General features: G+C 39.5%; 1 protein-coding gene across 3 annotated transcripts in view; it reads right to left on the bottom strand.

Annotated features, from left to right (window-relative positions):
• The window catches only part of CAMK1D (calcium/calmodulin dependent protein kinase ID), a 486,434-nt gene that overhangs the window by 153,351 nt on the left and 320,019 nt on the right, over nucleotides 1–13,064 (bottom strand). The gene's annotated exons all lie outside the window — the stretch shown is intronic.

The raw sequence follows: 13,064 nt of genomic DNA, 5'->3' as shown, positions 1-13,064 counted from the left end.
ATAAACCACCAAGGATTCAAAGAGATGAGATCCGGTTTTGGAAATACCACCTCAGGAAATAGACTTTGCTAGCAAACACAGCAAACCCAACAACTGGATTTCTAACATCTGTGCTTGTTTCATGGAGATTAACACTCAGAAAATGGGGACAACAACAACACGAGACCACAGAATTTTAGACGTGAAACCTCAGGCCTATTTAAAACAAACAAACAACAACTAAAACCCCTCTACTTTATAGGTAGACCTAGATAGGTCAGGCGCTGAGCTATCATAGACCTCATGAGATGCAGATGCGAGCCTAGACTCTGTGGCTCTCTACTCCAGTCCATTCAATGCTCTTACCAATTAACAACATTCCTAAATTAATTTCCTATATAAACTCTGCAAGATCTCCCCCAAATCTCTTTCCAGGTGCCTGGCAAAAATCTTCCAAACGGGAACACTAGGAAGTTTACACCTCTAGCCTCAACTCTATGGGTGGGGGCTCCATAAATATTTGTTGAGTGAATGAATGAATATGATGATGCATCATGATTAGTACAGATTTAAGATGTTACAGAATTTTAGGAAAGAGAAAATTTCTGTGGCTGGGGCTTCTGGGATGAGAGAGGACGTGTAGCTTACATTTTAGAGAGGAGGCACTGTAACTCGCAATGATTGCTTTCCTTGGGGATTATGCAGCATGCTTTGCTATCACAGGGAAAGCCCTGGTGGAGCAGACACCCTTGAGGAGAGGATGATGAAGAATTAGCCAGGGGGATATGCCCGGGTGCTGGGCGGGGCCGTGCTCCAGGCAGATGGGTATTCAGAAGCCTGGGTCGGATTATGAGGGATTTAGTCTGCTGTGGTGATGCAAAAAAATGAGAGGTTCTAGATGACTGAAAGGAGTAGAAGGAGCATTATGGAAATGGGAGACATGAGAGAAAACCCAAAGCAGGAATGGATACATTGTATTTGCAGGGCATGAGGAAATTAGTTTGGTTGGGGCAGAGTGCTGTTTCTTTAATAAGTCGTCAAACAGAAATGCAACTCAAGCGCATCTCAAACTAGAATGCCTAATCTGATATATTCTGAAATTTATTCGCGCGTAGGTGCTCTTTCTATAAGCCCCAAGTTTTTATCTACTAGGGAGTCAGGAGCAATGAAGTCCATGGTGATACTATCTGTATTTTTTTTAAATATTTTACTAGCCCCATCTTACTGACTTTGTGACATTACATATATCCTTAAATCAAATAAATGTATAAGTAAATAAATGGATAGTTTCTGAAAGTGATGCTTTATATTCTAAGGATGAACAGACTCTTAATGTACTTTCTATGACTTCTTAAATTTGAATATTAGCGACCAGATCTAACTTTTCAAAAAGGTTACAATTGTTCATATAATGTATGGAATTTTTAAACTGTACATACTTAAAGAACTTCTTAGATATCTGATGAAAGATGTTGACTGTCACTCTTATTGGCTAAAATGGGTAAGATGGTATTTAGAAAAGTAGTGTGAAAATGTTTAAGTCAAAAATCATTGGACTGGGTGCGGTGACTCACATCCGTAATCCCAGCACTTTGGGAGGCTGAAGCAGGCAGATCACGAGGTCAGCAGTTCGAGACCAATCCGGCCAACATGGTGAAACCCTGTCTCTACTAAAAATACAAAAATTAGCTGGGCATGATGGTGCATGCTTGTAATCAGGCAGGAGAATCACTCGAACCTGGGAGGCGGAGGTTGCAGCAAGCCAAGATTGCACCACTGCGCTCCAGCCTGGGCGACAGTGTGAGACTCCGTCTCAAAAAAAAAATTATTGGATTAAAAATATGATTATAAAAAGTCAAAAACTGTTATAAGAGACAAGGAAGGATATTATATAATGATAAAAGTGTTAATTCACCAAGCAGACGTAACAAATACACCCATACATGCACCAAACATTGGAGCTCCAAAATATATGAAGCAGACATCAACAGAACTGAAGGAAGAAACAGCTCTACAAGACTTCAATACCCCACTTTCAATAATGGATGGAACAACCAAACATAAGACCAATGAGGAAGCAGAAGACCTGCACGACACTGGAGAACAACTGGACCTAACAGATATATGCAGAGCACTTCATCCAACAACAGCAGAATACACATTGTTCTCAAGTTCGTGTGGAATATTCTCCAGGGCAGACCACATGTTAGGCCACAAAATAATGTCAATTAAATTTAAAAGACTGAAATCATACAAAGTATCTTTCCAATCACAATAAAAGGAAACTAGAAATCAACTGTAGAAGGAAAACTAAACAATTCAGGGACACACAGAAATTAACATACTACTAAACAACCACTGGGTCAAAAAAGAAATGACAAGAGAAAATATTTTAAGATAAATAAAAACACAACATACCAAAATGTATGGAATGCTACAAAAGCAGTGCTAAGAGGAAAATTTATAGCTATAAATGCTTACATTAAAAAAGAAGACCTCGAAAAACATGATTATGTACTGGCAATTTCATACAGTTGAACCTAGTAAGATTGGCTCCAGATTATGCCTTTTTTTTTTTCTTTATCTTCTTAACTCTCTAAATCTTTTATGTATCAGCGGGTTTTCCAGTGGCAGAAAAAATAAATAACAAAGCATATTCAATCGTTTGTCTAGGGAAGGACAAAGCAGCAGCAGTAGCAACCAGAGGTATTGAGTTAGCTTCTGCTGGCATCTCCAGCCATAACTCCCACCAAGATGTCACATTACCCCCGACCCCAGCCAGACTGAACTCCTACAGGACAAAACCACTCATGGATTAAATCCCTCACAGACCAAACCCTCACAGACTGAGCTCTCCTTACAAAGTCCCTCATAGACTCAGCCCTTCTCTCAGACAAAGCCCCTCATAGACTGAGCCCCTCACAGACTCTTCTTCCCTCCCAGGCTCCCTAACCCCTCTGGTGGTACCTGCCCTTCTGCCTGGAGCCCAGCTACCTATCTCGTGGCAGCACCTCCATCTGGCTGACTCTTAATCACCCTCCATTTAAGGTGTCTCCTCCCAGAGCGCCCTGCACTGTCCTCAAGGAAAGCAACCTCTGAGGGTTATAATCTCTCCTCTAAAGGAGCACTACTGAGGAGCATCGATTGTGTCTTGTCTGTATCCCCCAAGCCCCTTCCCACCCCCGCAATGCTGAACAGAAACCACAGGCCTGTTAGGTGTTCAATCAGTATCTGCTGTGAACAAAGATAAGATTTTGGTAATTTATATATAAATATATTAAGGTGTCATATTCAGAAACTTTTTTTTCTTCATTAATATGCTTGGCTACTTACAGAAGGCTTTCTATTCGAAGTAATAATTTGTGTTCTAATTAAAACTGTTTCTGGGAACACAGACTATGAATTATGAATACAATATCCACACGACAGCTAACAGCGGTGACCCCCACAAACAGGGAACTGTGCAAACAGCTTACTGCACAAGCCAACAGAGTACAGAGACCATATTTTCTCTTGGAAGCTGATCTATTTTCATGCCTTGGGGGTACCAGGAACCAAATTAATATTCTTTAAAGAATGGGTGTTTTGTCCTTAGCTTTTCAAGCTCAGCAGGAAATCACAACACTGGTAAAAAATCCCAACACTGGTAAAAAACTCACAACATTGGTAAAAAATTATATAAGAAATAAACATAATGATTGTTGTAAATGGAACAAGATTGTTCTAGTGAATTCCTGTGATATTGCTGAGTAAACTTTATTCCCCCTCACAAACCACCACAAAATATAGGATATTTTCTGGTTAGCTCTGCTTTTAAAATACTTCTTGAATCATAAAGAATAACATTTTCCAGGTAAACTGAACTATTCACATTAATGGTACCTACGAGGTTCTTTTTTTTCTAGAAAATGCTATCAGTGTATCGTATTAGGCTGGTCAAGGGCGTACACTGGGTTGCTCACTGATTTGGGTAAATGATCCAACCTCTCTGCTCAGGTTCGCCATTGAAAACTGGGATCACAGTAACTCCTGAGTTTATTGTAAGAACTAAATGAGTAAAGAAATATGTTAACCATTATTACATTCCTAGGTGATCATATCAATTAAGCATTTGTTAAGCGCCTAGCATAACGTGAAAGCACTGTTCCAGCAGACAACAAGCAGAGACAACTTTTCTGATGGTGACAAGTGCTATAGAGAGAAACAAAGTTGGGGAGGGGGATAAGGAATTAATGTATGTGTGGCACGAGGTGGTGGCGGGAGTTGCTATTTTATACAGGGGAACTTGGGGTATATGTCAATGAACAGGTGACATTTGGCAGAAATTCTCATATTTCCGTTATTCCATGATAGCATTAAGATAAGTGATTCTGGCTGGGCATGGTGGCTAATGCCTGTAATCCCAGCACTTTGGGAGGCAGAGGTGAGAGGATCACCTGAGGTCAGGAATTAGAGACCAGCCGGGCCAACACAGTGAAACCTTGTCTCTACTAAAAATACCAAAAATTAGCCAGGCGTAGTGGCAGGTGTCTGTAATCCCAGCTACTCAGGACGTTGAGACAGGAGAATCGCTTGAACCCGGGAGGCAGAGGTTGCGGTCAGCCGAGATCGCGCCATTGCACTCCAGCCTGGGCAACAAGAGCAAAACTCCTTCTCAAAACAAACAAATAAACAAACAAAAAACATAAAAAAAGATAAGTGATTCCAGCAGAAAGAATATCAGAAACAAGGGCCCTGTGGCAGTACTGGCCTGGTATGTTTGAGGAAGTGCAAGGAAGCCAGACAGGCTGCAGCTGAATGAAAGAAAGAGAGAAAGGTGGGACAGGAAGTCAGAGAGGTTTCCAGAAGCCAGGATACATAGGGCCCTGGAGGCCACCATAATGACTTTGTCTTTGACTCGAAGATGAGAAGCCAATGGGAGTTTTTCAACAAAGGCATGATAAGATCTGGCTAACACACTAAAAAAGAACAGCACAGTGGGGTAAGACTGGGGGAAGAAAGATGTTTTATATGGTGGTTTGGAAAAGGGTGGTAGGTATAGAGATGAGGAAAAGTGGTTGCGTTTGTTGTAAATTCTGAAGCTGGTGGCCACAGGATTTGCCAAGGGATGGGATTGTTGGGTATAAGAGAAAAGGATAAGTCAAGGATGACTCCAGATTTTTGGCCTAGGCAACTGGAAGAATGGAGTTGCCATTTGCTAAGATGAGATAGACAGCAGGAGAAGCAGATTTTGTGGAAAATTCAAGAGTTAATTTTGGATCTGGTATGTGAGTGATGCTTATTACCTGGCCAAGTGGAACTGCTGAGAAGACAGTTGGATATACAAGCTTAGAGTTCTGGACAGGGCTCCAGGCTGGAGATACAAATTGAGGAGTTACCCACATATGGAAATAGAAGTCTTACTGGAAATATGTTCTAATTTCACAGCAATATAATCTATTTCTTTTAAAAAATATTTCTGATTTATCCTTTGCATTGTATCAGCCTGAAGTTTATTTTACTTCCTAAGCTGTTACGCTTCTAAAGGGGGAGGAGTTGAGGTAGTGTCCTTTCTTATCTCCGAATATATGGACTAATGTTTTTTTTTTTTTTGAGACGAAGTGTCGCTCTGTCGCCCAGGCTGGAGTGCAGTGGCGTGATCTCAGCTTACTGCAACCTCCGCCTCTCAGGTTTAAGCAATTCCCTGCCTCAGCCTCCTGAGTAGCTGAGATTACAGGCACCTGCCACCATGCTGAGCTAATTTTTGTATTTTTAGTAGAGACAGGGTTTCACCATCTTCTCCAGGCTGGTCTTGAACTCCTGACCTCGTGATCCACCCACCTCGGCCTCCCAAAGTGCTGGGATTACAGGCGTGAGCCACCGCGCCTGACCCTGGATTCATAGTCTACAAGTCAAGTCAGATGAGAAATAAATTCCAAATGAACTGACTTTCCATCTATCACTTCTCCCAATGTCATAATGACTTCCTACTATCTAAAGCAGAATGTTCCAAAACCAGAATTCTGGAAAAAAAAAAAAAAAAAAAAAGCATTTTTCCAAAAACCCAAATAAAATTTAAATATAGACTTCTGGAAACAATTAAGACTCTTGCTGCAGCAGTACAGGAGCAAATCTACTGCAATACTCAGAATTGAAATAGCAATTAGACAGGTAATAATATTAAGGTGCTCAGCATCCCTGGTTGTATCTCAGTGCCCACGATGCTGTTTCCGAGGAAACTAAAACTTTCCGAGACACAAACATTGTAAAATACAGTCCTCCAAAATGTTGTGTTTTAGATCCTCCCCATATATTTAGAAGCTAAAGACTTTCTTAGCTCTTTAGTCAAACAAAAACAAAATAAAAACAAAAACTCTTTCTACTTTCTCACTGACCCAGACAGAAAAGATGGTGGCCAGGGACAGTGGCTCACACATCCCAACACTTTGGGAGACTGGAAGGATTGCTTGAGGTCAGGGGTTTGAGATCAGCCTGGGCAACACAGCAAGACTCATCAAGTAAAAATAATTAGCCAGGCATGGTGGCACATGCCTGCAGTCCCAGCTACTCAGGATGCTAAGGTGGGAGAATCGCTTGAGGCCAGCAGTTGGAGGTGGCAGTGATATATGATCATGCCAGTGCCCTCCAGCCTGGATGACAGAGTGAGACCCCAACTACTGAAAAAACATTTTTTAATAAAAAAAAAGAAAAACAGATGGATTCTCAGGAGCATAAAGCACTGAGCCTTGCCAAACAAAAACAAAAAATACAACAACCAAAAATAATACAGGCTACAAAATCCTCAATCCAAACCAAAGACTTTCCCAGTAGTGTTAATTCTGATATATCCAGGGCTTTCTGTCATTGCTTTTTTCTTTTTATACTCATTTGGATAACTAATGGAGGCAAAAAGGGAATAAGAGAGGCTAATTTGAATTTTCAAAATATCTAACATAAAATATTTTAAGACATATTATTATGCCATTAAAATACACCTAATATTTAGAACTAAATTATCAAAGTTTTACCAAATAGGATTCCTTCAGGGACTAACTTGAATTAATGTAAATTTCAGATGACATGATTATTGAGATAGAAAATGGTAAGAAATCCACAAAACAATACTGGAACTAGTAAGTGAATTTTAGCAAGATCAAAGGCTAATGCACAAAAATCAATTATATTTTTATGTGCTAGCAGCAAGCAACTGGAAAAATGAAGATCCATTGACAATAGAATAAAAATATTTCAGAATAAATTGAACAAGTATATGAAGACCTACATCCTGAAAACTATAAAATGTCACTGAGAGCAATAAAAAACCTAAATAAAATGAAAACACTTATGTTTATTAATCAAAAGGCTATGTATTTTAAGCTGTCAATTGTTCTCAAATTGATATACAGATTCAATGTAAGCCCAAACAAAATTCCCACAAGCATTAAAAAAGGCAGCCAGGCACAGTGGCTCACACCTACAATCTTAGCACTTTGGGAGGCCGAGACAGGCGGATTGCCTGAGCTCAGGCGTTCCAGACCAGCCTGGGCAAGATAGTGAAACCAAATCTCTACTAAAATACAGAAAATGACCTGGGCACCTGTAATCCCAGCTACTCAGGAGGCTGAGGCATAAGAATTGCTTGAACCCGGGAGGCGGAAGTTGCAGTGAGCCAGTATTGTGCCACTGCATCAGAGCCTGGACAATAAAGCAAAACTCTGTCTTAAAAAAAAAAAAAAAGGCAAGTCTATTCTAAAACTTACATGAATAGCCAAAGCAATTTTAAGGAAAAAAAAAAAACAAAGTTGGAGAACTTACAACAAATGATGCTGAAAACTGGATAGCCCTATGACAAAAATGAATATTGCCATTACTTCATACTATATATATAAATTAACCTGAAATTGATCATGATATATACCTAGGTAGAAAAGCTGACCCGGCACGGTGGCTCACGTCTGTAATCCCAGCACTTTGGGAGGCCGAGGCGGGCGGATCACTTGAGGTCAGGAGTTTAGGACCAGCCTGGTCAACATGGTGAAACCCCGTCTCTACTAAAAATACAAAAAATTAGCCAGGTGTGGTGGCGGGCGCCTGTAGTCCCAGATACTCGGGAGGTTGAGGCAGGAGAATGGCATGAACTGGGGAGGCAGAGCTTGCAGTGAGCCGAGATCGCACCACTGCACTCCAGCCTGGGCGACAGACTGAGACTCCGTCTTAAAAAAAAAAAAAAAAAAAGAATTAGGTGATAGTTTCTTAGTATAACACCAAAAACATAAGCAACAAAAGAAAAAATAAACCAGACCACCTCAAAGTTAAAAAACTTTTGTGCTGTAAATGAAACTATCAAGAAAGTACAAAGACAATCTACAGAATAGGGGAATACATTTGCAAATCATGTCTGGTAAGAGATTTGTATATAAAATATATAAAGCAGTCTTACAACACAACAGTAAAAGACAAATTGATTTTAAAAAGGATAAAGGATTTGAATATATATATATATATCTCCAAAGAAGATATGTAAGTGGCTAACATGGGAAAAGATGTTCAAAATCGTTAGTTATCAGAAAAATACAAATCGAAATCTCAAGATGCCACTTCACACCCACAGGATGGCTATCATCAAAAAGACAGAGAGTAAGTGTTAATAAGGATGTAGAGAAGTTGGAATCCACATACGCTGCTCATGGGATTGTAAAATGGTACAGTCATTTTGGAAAATAGTTTGACGATTCCTCAGAATGTTAAAAAAAAAAAAAAAGAGCTATCATTTGACCCAGCAATTTCACTCCTAGGTATATATCCAAGAGAAATGAAAGCAAGTCCACAAAAAAACCTGTACATGAAAATGCCTGCATCATTATTCATATTAGCCAAACAGTGAGACAACATAAATGTCCATCAACTGAAAAACAGAGAAACAAAATGTGATATATCCAGATAATAAAATATTATTTGGTAATAAAAAGGAATGAAGTACTAATACATGATACAATATGGATTAATCTTGAAATCAATAAGCTGAGAGAGGGAATCCAGTCACGAAAGATCACATGTTGTATAATTCCATTCATATGAAAAGTTTAAAACAGGCAAATCCATAGGGACCAAAAATAAGTAGTTGCAGGAGACTGAGGGAGGGAGGAATTGAGAGTGATTGCTAATGAGTATAGGGTGTCTTTTAGAGGGACAAAAATGTCCTAAAATTAGGTTGTAGTGATGGATGCATAACCTTGTGACTGTAACAAGAAACATTCCGGGCTGGGCGCGGTGGCTCACACCTGTAATCACAGCACTTTGGGAAGCTGAGGTGGGTGGATCACCAGAGGTCAGGAGTTCAAGACCAGCCTGACCAACATGGTGAAACCCCATCTCTACTAAAAAATACAAAAAATAGCTGGGCATGGTGGCGGGTGCCCATAATCCCAGCTACCATGGAGGCTGAGCTAGGAGAATCGCTTGAACCCGGGAGGCAGAGGTCGCAGTGAGCCAAGATCACGCCATTGCACTCCTCCTGGGCAAAAGAGAGAGAATCCGTCTCAAAAAAAAAAAAAAAAAATTTCATTGTACACCTTACGGGTGAATTGTGTAGTATGTAAATTATATTCCAATGAATTTTTTAAAAGGCACCATTAAAAAAAACAGCAACGCAAGCTATAAAATGGAAGAAAATATTCACATTACATGTATCTCACAAAGTATGGACTATATAAAGAACACTTTCAACCCAAGAATGTGATGATAATCCAATAAAGATTGAGCAAAAGATATGAACAGACACTTTATAAAAGAAGATACACAAGTGGCCAATCGAGGCATAAAAAGATGATCAACATGATTCATCATCGAGAAATGCAAATTAAAACCACCCTGCAATATCACTACACCCCATTAGAATGGCTAAAAGTGAAAACCTCAAGGGCTAGCCAGAATGTAGAGCAACAGGAACCGACATATACCACTGGCCAAAAAAAAAAAATGGAAAACGGTACAACCACTTTGGAAAACTGTCAGGTGGTTTATTAAAAAGTTGAACACATCTACCATATGACCCACTCATTCCACTCCTAGGTCTTTACTCAAATGTGCATGCACACAAAGACCTGTACATGAACGTCCACAGCAACTTCACTCAATAGAGTCCCCAAACTGGAAATCACCCAAGTGTCTACAAATACAAAAGTTTAAAACATGTGGAATATTCATAACAATGGAATACTACTCAGCAATAAAAAGGAACGAACCACTGAGACATGCTACATGGATGAATGTCAAAATTATGATGAGTGAAATAAGCCAGACACAAAAGGCACATGCTATATACGTCAATTTATATTATATTTTATAAAATATAAGATCATCTCTTGTAAGTAAAGTAGGTCACTGGTTGACTAGGGTCATGAATGAGGGAGAGAAAGAAGACTTCAAATGGGTGCAAGGAGTCTTGAGTGGCATGCAAATTTTCTGTCTCTTGACAGTGGTAGGGGCTTTATGGGTATGATTCTCTGACGTTCATCACTGAAGTGTCCATTTAAACGGATACACTGACTCGTATGCAAATGATACCCCAATAACGTTAATTGGTATAAAGTAATGAGAACCAATAAAAAAAGAATACAATTTAACATTTTTAAAATTAGCATATCTAATTTTTTGTATAAATAAACCTTCTGAACTACTGCGCAAATTTTTTTTCCTTAGGTAATTCAAACATTCATTGCCTCTAAACTGGATTTTGTGATTAATTTGCTCGACAAATCTCATACAATATCCCCCAACGGTTAATCCCACCCTAATTCCTCTCTGAATTACTAAAAATTCTTAATGAGTGTGCTCCATATTAACGAGGTGGTTTTTGTTTTTTGTTTTTTGTTTCGAGATGGAGTCTTGCCCTGTCGCCCAGGCTGGAGTACAGTGGCACGATCTCAGCTCATTGCAACCTCTGCCTCCCAGGCTCAAGCGATTTCCCTGCCTCAGCCTCCTGAGTAGATGTGACTGCAGGTGCCCATCACCATGCCCAGCTAATTTTTACATTTTTAGTAGAGATGGGGTTTCACCATGTTGGCCAGGCTGGTCTCAAACTCCTGACTTTAAATGATCTGCCTGCCTCGAACTCCCAAAGTGCCAGGATTACAGGCGTGAGCCGCCGTGCCGGGCCAATAAGGTTTTTTTTTGTTTTTGTTTTTTTTTCATAACACAAAAGAAGGAGGAATTCCTTGACAGGAAAAGCTCAGGGAAGGGCAGGGATAGCAGTGTCCTCATATGACTTCCAGGCTTTGTTCTGAGGTTGGTTTTGTTCCAGACATTTTTATGTTTTTATGTCAACCCATATTTGCGATAACTTTTGTTGGTAGTATACAACCCCAAGTTGCTTAGAAAGGCAAATTCTAAATCGACTTGAACTTTATCTCATAAAATTAAAAACCATCTGTAGAGACATAGTGATGAAATGATACAGATATCCATACAGAAACCACGTGTACTGAAGACCTAATATTGTGAAATTACTTCCTACCCGCTTCTCCTTCACTACTCACTATAATCCTCTAATGAAAATATTATTATCCCCATTTTCCCATTATGGGAACTGATACTCAGAGAAGCCCCAGTTCACCTGGCTAGAAAGAGGCAGAGCTGAGGTTGACACATTTGAGGTGCTTTAACTGATATTTGGTTATAGTCCCATAAACACAAAACTTAAACAAGTAAATCCATATAGCTTTGGATTTGAGGATTAGTAGTTTTTGCATTACCAGTGAAAAAACACACATTTAAATACACAGCTAACATTTTGCGGGGCATTTGGTTGCACTGGAATCTCATAGTCTTCCAATTAGGCAATAATATTTGATGAGAAAGTGATGCGCTTGCATCTTTATAGAGCAGACTTTGCATAAAGCAAAGTCACGTGAACTTCTAGGGCACGCTCCCAAATTTGGGGAGAACTAGCACTCTCTAGGAAAAACCAGAAATATGGCATATTGTAATGCAAACAGAAGAACAAGGAACTAGAAAAGACCACACTTAGGTAACGCGAGTTAACATGGAACCAAGCAGTAAAAAAACTTCTTTGACTTATATCATGGCTGACTATAACATACAAATCTCTAAAACTGCTAGTCACCACCTAGAACTGCCATTTGACAGAGAGAAATCATACATATGCTTCTAGCATAGACAACTTTAAAATATTTATACAAAAATATCATAACCTACAAAAATATTTTGAAGATCACGAAAGGTTAACGAAATGCACCGATGAACACTTATTTGCATCCTAACATGATTCCAAGTTAATGTGTTGTTTAAACATTCATAAGGAAAAGAAAAATCTACGGAAAAGAAATTGTGAGCCTAATCATCAATTCTACATACCCTCGACAATCCAAAGTCTGAAAATCATTAATAAATCATGAAATTAAGTCTATATTCTAATCTTCAACAAAAATCTCCTCAGTCATTAAACTTAATCATATGATGTTCCAGCATTTATTTATCAGGTAATGGTTAAAGCATAATATTCCGACACAGTTTCTATCAGTTAATTCTACTAAATGCAGCCCTGGGATATTCCTAGGACTCTTATCACTTAGAGGAAAGCATTTATGCAGGCAGGGAGGCTAATTTCAGCTTAAATTTTTAAAAATGCATGTTCAAGTAAAGTCTCTATTCGAATATCTGGCTTTCTGATTTCTTCCCTCTTTTGGTAATCTCCAATGTTAATGGAATGCAAAAATAACCTAATGAGGGGGATAATGTCATGGTCTGACGCCAATTATACTTCTCCTATGTCTGGCACAAATTCCCTTTTCAATCACATGTGCTCTTATCTGTCAAAGGAAGAATACAAGGGAAGAAACGGGTATACACAGTTACCATCTGCTTCCCTCCCCCGGCATCCCTGGAAAGGATGACAAGGGTGGGAGTTTCTCCTAGAGACAGGAGCAAAGTGTACCTTACAGTGGGCCCACTGAAGTGTCTTCAGGCAGCCACATTTGGCCCTGGCATATTAGAAAGCAATACAGACACCCTGCAACAGGAACGTCACATTCACTGCTGAGGCTCTAGGTTATCAGTCCAGCCAGCAGCTGCAGGCTGGTTCAAGG

This window comes from Pongo abelii, chromosome 8 (assembly GCF_028885655.2).
Source record: "Pongo abelii isolate AG06213 chromosome 8, NHGRI_mPonAbe1-v2.0_pri, whole genome shotgun sequence".
Taxonomy (NCBI): domain Eukaryota; kingdom Metazoa; phylum Chordata; class Mammalia; order Primates; family Hominidae; genus Pongo; species Pongo abelii.
This window is presented reverse-complemented; position numbering and strand designations above follow the sequence as displayed.